The 10,000-nt window shown below is 59.4% G+C and overlaps 1 non-coding gene across 1 annotated transcript; it reads right to left on the bottom strand.

Moving 5' to 3' along the window:
• Window positions 1-7,440: 7,440 nt before the first annotated feature.
• Window positions 7,441-7,559, bottom strand: LOC148058546 (5S ribosomal RNA). Its single transcript, XR_015709751.1, has one exon. It is a non-coding gene; the product is annotated as a 5S ribosomal RNA (ribosomal RNA).
• Between the last annotated feature and the right edge of the window lie 2,441 nt (window positions 7,560-10,000).

Below are 10,000 nucleotides of genomic sequence, written 5' to 3'. Positions count from 1 at the left end.
GCTCGTGACATCAAAAAGACCACTTTTTGAAGAGCAGTCACACTCGGAAAAAATTTCTTTCGTCAGGCAAAAGAACCAGAGTTCTCCGCGGCCATCCACTCCAACCTTGTCCGACTTTGAGGCACCAGGCTCGGCCACCCTCCGAGCCTTTTCCTTCCCTCTCCTGTTATGGTGCCTCCCTATTAACCTCTAGGTGGTTGCGCTCGTGACATCAAAAAGACCACTTTTTGAGGAGCAGTCACACTCGGAAAAAATTTCTTTCGTCAGGCAAAAGAACCAGAGTTCTCCGCGGCCATCCACTCCAACCTTGTCCGACTTTGAGGCACCAGGCTCGGCCACCCTCCGAGCCTTTTCCTTCCCTCTCCTGTTATGGTGCCTCCCTATTAACCTCTAGGTGGTTGCGCTCGTGACATCAAAAAGACCACTTTTTGCAGAGCAGTCACACTCGGAAAAAATTTCTTTCGTCAGGCAAAAGAACCAGAGTTCTCCGCGGCCATCCACTCCAACCTTGTCCGACTTTGAGGCACCAGGCTCGGCCACCCTCCGAGCCCTTTCCTTCCCTCTCCTGTTATGGTGCCTCCCTATTAACCTCTAGGTGGTTGCGCTCGTGACATCAAAAAGACCACTTTTTGAGGAGCAGTCACACTCGGAAAAAATTTCTTTCGTCAGGCAAAAGAACCAGAGTTCTCCGCGGCCATCCACTCCAACCTTGTCCGACTTTGAGGCACCAGGCTCGGCCACCCTCCGAGCCTTTTCCTTCCCTCTCCTGTTATGGTGCCTCCCTATTAACCTCTAGGTGGTTGCGCTCGTGACATCAAAAAGACCACTTTTTGCAGAGCAGTCACACTCGGAAAAAATTTCTTTCGTCAGGCAAAAGAACCAGAGTTCTCCGCGGCCATCCACTCCGACCTTGTCCGATTTTGAGGCACCAGGCTCGGCCACCCTCCGAGCCCTTTCCTTCCCTCTCCTGTTATGGTGCCTCCCTATTAACCTCTAGGTGGTTGCGCTCGTGACATCAAAAAGACCACTTTTTGAGGAGCAGTCACACTCGGAAAAAATTTCTTTCGTCTGGCAAAAGAACCAGAGTTCTCCGCGGCCATCCACTCCAACCTTGTCCGATTTTGAGGCACCAGGCTCGGCCACCCTCCGAGCCTTTTCACTCCCTCTCCTGTTATGGTGCCTCCCTATTAACCTCTAGGTGGTTGCGCTCGTGACATCAAAAAGACCACTTTTTGAGGAGCAGTCACACTCGGAAAAAATTTCTTTCGTCTGGCAAAAGAACCAGAGTTCTCCGCGGCCATCCACTCCAACCTTGTCCGACTTTGAGGCACCAGGCTCGGCCACCCTCCGAGCCTTTTCACTCCCTCTCCTGTTATGGTGCCTCCCTATTAACCTCTAGGTGGTTGCGCTCGTGACATCAAAAAGACCACTTTTTGCAGAGCAGTCACACTCGGAAAAAATTTCTTTCGTCAGGCAAAAGAACCAGAGTTCTCCGCGGTCATCCACTCCAACCTTGTCCGATTTTGAGGCACCAGGCTCGGCCACCCTCCGAGCCTTTTCACTCCCTCTCCTGTTATGGTGCCTCCCTATTAACCTCTAGGTGGTTGCGCTCGTGACATCAAAAAGACCACTTTTTGCAGAGCAGTCACACTCGGAAAAAATTTCTTTCGTCAGGCAAAAGAACCAGAGTTTTCAGCGGTCATCCACTCCAACCTTGTCCGATTTTGAGGCACCAGGCTCGGCCACCCTCCGAGCCTTTTCACTCCCTCTCCTGTTATGGTGCCTCCCTATTAACCTCTAGGTGGTTGCGCTCGTGACATCAAAAAGACCACTTTTTGCAGAGCAGTCACACTCGGAAAAAAATTTCTTTCGTCTGGCAAAAGAACCAGAGTTTTCAGCGGTCATCCACTCCAACCTTGTCCGATTTTGAGGCACCAGGCTCGGCCACCCTCCGAGCCTTTTCACTCCCTCTCCTGTTATGGTGCCTCCCTATTAACCTCTAGGTGGTTGCGCTCGTGACATCAAAAAGACCACTTTTTGCAGAGCAGTCACACTCGGAAAAAATTTCTTTCGTCTGGCAAAAGAACCAGAGTTTTCAGCGGTCATCCACTCCAACCTTGTCCGACTTTGAGGCACCAGGCTCGGCCACCCTCCGAGCCTTTTCACTCCCTCTCCTGTTATGGTGCCTCCCTATTAACCTCTAGGTGGTTGCGCTCGTGACATCAAAAAGACCACTTTTTGAGGAGCAGTCACACTCGGAAAAAATTTCTTTCGTCTGGCAAAAGAACCAGAGTTTTCAGCGGTCATCCACTCCAACCTTGTCCGATTTTGAGGCACCAGGCTCGGCCACCCTCCGAGCCTTTTCACTCCCTCTCCTGTTATGGTGCCTCCCTATTAACCTCTAGGTGGTTGCGCTCGTGACATCAAAAAGACCACTTTTTGCAGAGCAGTCACACTCGGGAAAAATTTCTTTCGTCTGGCAAAAGAACCAGAGTTTTCAGCGGTCATCCACTCCAACCTTGTCCGATTTTGAGGCACCAGGCTCGGCCACCCTCCGAGCCTTTTCACTCCCTCTCCTGTTATGGTGCCTCCCTATTAACCTCTAGGTGGTTGCGCTCGTGACATCAAAAAGACCACTTTTTTCAGAGCAGTCACACTCGGGAAAAATTTCTTTCGTCTGGCAAAAGAACCAGAGTTATCAGCGGTCATCCACTCCAACCTTGTCCGACGTTGAGGCACCGATGTCGGCCAAGTTCTGAGCGTTCCACCACCGAATGCCACTGGTCCTCAACACAGCGGACTTCCAATCCAACCTTGTCCGACTTTGAGGCACCGAAGTCGGCCTCAGCCCGAGCCTTCCCCCGCCGACCTCACTGGAGCCCGCCATCCAGGGACCGGCGGAGGTCGCCCGCATGACCGCGGCAAAGTGTCTCAAAGTCGGGCACGACCGCTCGAGTCACCCGCCAACCCGGTCCGGGGCACCTCCAGGGACCGGCGGAGGTCGCCCGCATGACCGCGGCAAAGTGTCTCAAAGTCGGGCATGACCGCTCGAGTCACCCGCCAACCCGGTCCGGGGCACCTCCAGGGACCGGCGGAGGACGCCCGCATGACCGCGACAAAGTGTCTCAAAGTCGGGCACGACCGCTCGAGTCACCCGCCAACCCGGTCCGGGGCACCTCCAGGGACCGGCGGAGGACGCCCGCATGACCGCGACAAAGTGTCTCAAAGTCGGGCATGACCGCTCGAGTCACCCGCCAACCCGGTCCGGGGCACCTCCAGGGACCGGCGGAGGACGCCCGCATGACCGCGACAAAGTGTCTCAAAGTCGGGCATGACCGCTCGAGTCACCCGCCAACCCGGTCCGGGGCACCTCCAGGGACCGGCGGAGGACGCCCGCATGACCGCGACAAAGTGTCTCAAAGTCGGGCACGACCGCTCGAGTCACCCGCCAACCCGGTCCGGGGCACCTCCAGGGACCGGCGGAGGACGCCCGCATGACCGCGACAAAGTGTCTCAAAGTCGGGCACGACCGTTCGAGTCACCCGCCAACCCGGTCCGGGGAACCTCCGGGGACCGGCGGAGGTCGCTCGCATGACCGCGACAAAGTGTCTCAAAGTCGGGCACGACCGCTCGAGTCACCCGCCAACCCGGTCCGGGGCACCTCCAGGGACCGGCGGAGGACGCCCGCATGACCGCGACAAAGTGTCTCAAAGTCGGGCATGACCGTTCGAGTCACCCGCCAACCCGGTCCGGGGCACCTCCAGGGACCGGCGGAGGAGGCCCGCATGACCGCGACAAAGTGTCTCAAAGTCGGGCATGACCGCTCGAGTCACCCGCCAACCCGGTCCGGGGCACCTCCGGGGACCGGCGGAGGACGCCCGCATGACCGCGACAAAGTGTCTCAAAGTCGGGCACGACCGCTCGAGTCACCCGCCAACCCGGTCCGGGGCACCTCCAGGGACCGGCGGAGGACGCCCGCATGACCGCGACAAAGTGTCTCAAAGTCGGGCACGACCGCTCGAGTCACCCGCCAACCCGGTCCGGGGCACCTCCAGGGACCGGCGGAGGACGCCCGCATGACCGCGACAAAGTGTCTCAAAGTCGGGCATGACCGCTCGAGTCACCCGCCAACCCGGTCCGGGGCACCTCCGGGGACCGGCGGAGGACGCCCGCATGACCGCGACAAAGTGTCTCAAAGTCGGGCACGACCGCTCGAGTCACCCGCCAACCCGGTCCGGGGCACCTCCGGGGAGCAGTGGAGGTCGCTCGCATGACCGCGACAAAGTGTCTCAAAGTCGGGCATGACCGCTCGAGTCGCCCGCCATCCCGGTCCGGAGCTCAACACTTTGTCGTTTTTTCCACTCCCTCCCCATTAACCTCTAGGTGGTTGCGCTCGTGACATCAAAAAGACCACTTTTTGCAGAGCAGTCACACTCGGAAAAAATTCGTTTCGTCTGGCAAAAGAACCAGAGTTCTCAGCGGGCTTCCAGTCCAACCTTGTCCGATTTTGAGGCACCAGGCTCGGCCACAGTCCGAGCCCATTCACTCCCTCCCCTGTTGTACTCGCTCCCTATTAACCTCTAGGTGGTTGCGCTCGTGACATCAAAAAGACCACTTTTTGAGGAGCAGTCACACTTAGGAAAAATCCGTTTGCGCTCACACCATCCCTCCCCATTAACCTCTAGGTGGTTGCGCTCGTGACATCAAAAAGACCACTTTTTGAGGAGCAGTCACACTTAGGAAAAATCCGTTTGCGCTCACACCATCCCTCCCCATTAACCTCTAGGTGGTTGCGCTCGTGACATCAAAAAGACCACTTTTTGAGGAGCAGTCAGACACCGAGGTTTTCTGGATTTATGTCCGTTTTCCTGGTTCTCTGACTCGGGCACCTTGTGACCGACATCCCCCCCTTCCCTGGTTCTATTTTGCCGATACTTTGGTGAGTTTTCTACCCGCAAACCAAGCCCCCCAAGCCCGCCGCCTGGTGGGGGAGCATGCCGCCTGGCCCGGTTCTATTTTAGGTCACTTTGGTGAGTTTTCTACCCGCAAACCAAGCCCCCCAAGCCCGCCGCCTGGTGGGGGAAGAGGCCCCCTGGTCCCGGTTCTATTTTAGGACACTTTGGTGAGTTTTCTACCCGCAAACCAAGCCCCCCAAGCCCGCCGCCTGGTGGGGGAAGATGCCCCCTGGTCCCGGTTCTATTTTAGGACACTTTGGTGAGTTTTCTACCCGCAAACCAAGCCCCCCAAGCCCGCCGCCTGGTGGGGGAACATGCCGCCTAGCCCGGTTCTATTTTAGGTCACTTTGGTGAGTTTTCTACCCGCAAACCAAGCCCCCCCAAGCCCGCCGCCTGGTGGGGGAAGAGGCCCCCTGGTCCCGGTTCTATTTTAGGACACTTTGGTGAGTTTTCTACCCGCAAACCAAGCCCCCCAAGCCCGCCGCCTGGTGGGGGAACATGCCCCCTGGTCCCGGTTCTATTTTAGGACACTTTGGTGAGTTTTCTACCCGCAAACCAAGCCCCCCAAGCCCGCCGCCTGGTGGGGGAACATGCCCCCTGGTCCCGGTTCTATTTTAGGACACTTTGGTGAGTTTTCTACCCGCAAACCAAGCCCCCCAAGCCCGCCGCCTGGTGGGGGAACATGCCCCCTGGTCCCGGTTCTATTTTAGGACACTTTGGTGAGTTTTCTACCCGGAAACCAAGCCCCCCAAGCCCGCCACCTGGTGGGGGAAGAGGCCCCCTGGTCCCGGTTCTATTTTAGGACACTTTGGTGAGTTTTCTACCCACACTGCAGGTCCCCAAATGCCGCCATCTGGTGGGGGAACATGCCGCCTGCACCGGTTCTATTTTAAGTCACTTTGGTGAGTTTTCTGCCCACACTACGGGTCCCCAAATGCCGCCATCTGGTGGGGGAACATGCCGCCTGCACCGGTTCTATTTTAAGTCACTTTGGTGAGTTTTCTGCCCACACTACGGCTCCCCAAATGCCGCCATCTGGTGGGGGAACATGCCGCCTGCACCGGTTCTATTTTAAGTCACTTTGGTGAGTTTTCTGCCCACACTACGGGTCCCCAAATGCCGCCATCTGGTGGGGGAACATGCCGCCTGCAACGGTTCTATTTTAAGTCACTTTGGTGAGTTTTCTGCCCACACTACGGGTCCCCAAATGCCGCCATCTGGTGGGGGAACATGCCGCCTGCACCGGTTCTATTTTAAGTCACTTTGGTGAGTTTTCTGCCCACACTACGGGTCCCCAAATGCCGCCATCTGGTGGGGGGACATGCCGCCTGCACCGGTTCTATTTTAAGTCACTTTGGTGAGTTTTCTGCCCACACTACGGGTCCCCAAATGCCGCCATCTGGTGGGGGAACTGCCGCCTAGTCCCGGTTCTATTTTAGGTCACTTTTCTCACTTTCTTACCCACAAATAACGCCCCAAATGCCGCCGCCTGGTGGGGGGAACTGCCGCCTAGTCCCGGTTCTATTTTAGGTCACTTTTCTCACTTTCTTACCCACAAATAATGCCCCAAATGCCGCCGCCTGGTGGGGGGAACTGCCGCCTAGTCCCGGTTCTATTTTAGGTCACTTTTCTCACTTTCTGACCCACAAATAATGCCCCAAATGCCGCCGCCTGGTGGGGGGAACTGCCGCCTAGTCCCGGTTCTATTTTAGGTCACTTTTCTCACTTTCTGACCCACAAATAATGCCCCAAATGCCGCCGCCTGGTGGGGGGAACTGCCGCCTAGTCCCGGTTCTATTTTAGGTCACTTTTCTCACTTTCTTACCCACAAATAATGCCCCAAATGCCGCCGCCTGGTGGGGGGAACTGCCGCCTAGTCCCGGTTCTATTTTAGGTCACTTTTCTCACTTTCTGACCCACAAATAATGCCCCAAATGCCGCCGCCTGGTGGGGGGAACTGCCGCCTAGTCCCGGTTCTATTTTAGGTCACTTTTCTCACTTTCTTACCCACAAATAATGCCCCAAATGCCGCCGCCTGGTGGGGGGAACTGCCGCCTAGTCCCGGTTCTATTTTAGGTCACTTTTCTCACTTTCTGACCCACAAATAATGCCCCAAATGCCGCCGCCTGGTGGGGGGAACTGCCGCCTAGTCCCGGTTCTATTTTAGGTCACTTTTCTCACTTTCTTACCCACAAATAATGCCCCAAATGCCGCCGCCTGGTGGGGGGAACTGCCGCCTAGTCCCGGTTCTATTTTAGGTCACTTTTCTCACTTTCTGACCCACAAATAATGCCCCAAATGCCGCCGCCTGGTGGGGGGAACTGCCGCCTAGTCCCGGTTCTATTTTAGGTCACTTTTCTCACTTTCTTACCCACAAATAATGCCCCAAATGCCGCCGCCTGGTGGGGGGAACTGCCGCCTAGTCCCGGTTCTATTTTAGGTCACTTTTCTCACTTTTCTACCCACAAATAATGGCAAAAAAAAATGCTTACAGCACCCAGTATTCCCAGGCGGTCTCCCATCCAAGTACTAACTGGGCCCGACCCTGCTTGGCTTCCGAGATCAGACGAGATCGGGCTCATTCAGGGTGGTGTGGCCGTAAGCGAGGGAAGCGCTTGTGAAATGCCCCAAAGTGTTGAAAATGTTCCCCAGGCCCCTGGTTCCCCATCCCCGCAGGAGGAGGCTCCCCAGGCCCCCTGGTTCCCCATCCCCGCAGGAGGAGGCTCCCCAGGCGCCCTGGTTCTCCATCCCCGCAGGAGGAGGCTCCCCAGGCCCCCTGGTTCTCCATGCCCGCAGGAGGAGGCTCCCCAGGCCCCCTGGTTCTCCATCCCCGCAGGAGGAGGCTCCCCAGGCCCCCTGGTTCCCCATCCCCGCAGGAGGAGGCTCCCCAGGCCCCCTGGTTCTCCATCCCCGCAGGAGGAGGCTCCCCAGGCCCCCATGTTCTCCATGCCCGCAGGAGGAGGCTCCCCAGGCCCCTTGGTTCCCCATCCCCGCAGGAGGAGGCTCCCCAGGCCCCTGGTTCTCCATCCCCGCAGGAGGAGGCTCCCCAGGCGCCCTGGTTCTCCATCCCCGCAGGAGGAGGCTCCCCAGGCCCCCTGGTTCTCCATGCCCGCAGGAGGAGGCTCCCCAGGCCCCCTGGTTCTCCATCCCCGCAGGAGGAGGCTCCCCAGGCCCCCTGGTTCCCCATCCCCGCAGGAGGAGGCTCCCCAGGCCCCCTGGTTCTCCATGCCCGCAGGAGGAGGCTCCCCAGGCCCCCTGGTTCTCCATCCCCGCAGGAGGAGGCTCCCCAGGCCCCCATGTTCTCCATGCCCGCAGGAGGAGGCTCCCCAGGCCCCTTGGTTCTCCATCCCCGCAGGAGGAGGCTCCCCAGGCCCCTGGTTCCCCATCCCCGCAGGAGGAGGCTCCCCAGGCCCCCTGGTTCTCCATGCCCGCAGGAGGAGGCTCCCCAGGCCCCCTGGTTCTCCATGCCCGCAGGAGGAGGCTCCCCAGGCCCCCTGGTTCTCCATCCCCGCAGGAGGAGGCTCCCCAGGCCCCTGGTTCTCCATGCCCGCAGGAGGAGGCTCCCCAGGCCCCCTGGTTCTCCATGACCGCAGGAGGAGGCTCCCCAGGCCCCCTGGTTCTCCATCCCCGCAGGAGGAGGCTCCCCAGGCCCCCTGGTTCCCCATCCCCGCAGGAGGAGGCTCCCCAGGCCCCCTGGTTCCCCATCCCCGCAGGAGGAGGCTCCCCAGGCGCCCTGGTTCTCCATCCCCGCAGGAGGAGGCTCCCCAGGCCCCCTGGTTCTCCATGCCCGCAGGAGGAGGCTCCCCAGGCCCCCTGGTTCTCCATCCCCGCAGGAGGAGGCTCCCCAGGCCCCCTGGTTCCCCATCCCCGCAGGAGGAGGCTCCCCAGGCCCCCTGGTTCTCCATGCCCGCAGGAGGAGGCTCCCCAGGCCCCCTGGTTCTCCATCCCCGCAGGAGGAGGCTCCCCAGGCCCCCATGTTCTCCATGCCCGCAGGAGGAGGCTCCCCAGGCCCCTTGGTTCTCCATCCCCGCAGGAGGAGGCTCCCCAGGCCCCTGGTTCCCCATCCCCGCAGGAGGAGGCTCCCCAGGCCCCCTGGTTCTCCATGCCCGCAGGAGGAGGCTCCCCAGGCCCCCTGGTTCTCCATGCCCGCAGGAGGAGGCTCCCCAGGCCCCCTGGTTCTCCATCCCCGCAGGAGGAGGCTCCCCAGGCCCCTGGTTCTCCATGCCCGCAGGAGGAGGCTCCCCAGGCCCCCTGGTTCTCCATGACCGCAGGAGGAGGCTCCCCAGGCCCCCTGGTTCTCCATCCCCGCAGGAGGAGGCTCCCCAGGCCCCCTGGTTCCCCATCCCCGCAGGAGGAGGCTCCCCAGGCCCCCTGGTTCCCCATCCCCGCAGGAGGAGGCTCCCCAGGCCCCCTGGTTCTCCATCCCCGCAGGAGGAGGCCCCCCAGGCCCCTGGTTCCCCATCCCCGCAGGAGGAGGCTCCCCAGGCCCCCTGGTTCTCCATGCCCGCAGGAGGAGGCTCCCCAGGCCCCTGGTTGGGAGAGGGGGAAAAAGAGCAAAGTGTTTAAAAATGCCCCAAAGTGTTGAAAATGTTCCCCAGGCCCCTGGTTCCCCATCCCCGCAGGAGGAGGCTCCCCAGGCCCCCTGGTTGGGAGAGGGGGAAAAAGAGCAAAGTGTTTAAAAATGCCCCAAAGTGTTGAAAATGTTCCCCAGGCCCCTGGTTCCCCATCCCCGCAGGAGGAGGCTCCCCAGGCCCCCTGGTTGGGAGAGGGGGAAAAAGAGCAAAGTGTTTAAAAATGCCCCAAAGTGTTGAAAATGTTCCCCAGGCCCCTGGTTCCCCATCCCCGCAGGAGGAGGCTCCCAAGGCCCCCTGGTTGGGAGAGGGGGAAAAAGAGCAAAGTGTTTAAAAATGCCCCAAAGTGTTGAAAATGTTCCCCAGGCCCCTGGTTCCCCATCCCCGCAGGAGGAGGCTCCCCAGGCCCCCTGGTTGGGAGAGGGGGAAAAAGAGCAAAGTGTTTAAAAATGCCCCAAAGTGTTGAAAATGTTC

This window comes from Callionymus lyra, unplaced genomic scaffold, assembly GCF_982586985.1.
Source record: "Callionymus lyra unplaced genomic scaffold, fCalLyr1.hap1.1 HAP1_SCAFFOLD_73, whole genome shotgun sequence".
Taxonomy (NCBI): Eukaryota; Metazoa; Chordata; class Actinopteri; order Syngnathiformes; family Callionymidae; genus Callionymus; species Callionymus lyra.
The sequence above is the reverse complement of the archived record's forward strand: the minus strand, read 5'-3'. Positions and strand labels throughout refer to the sequence as shown.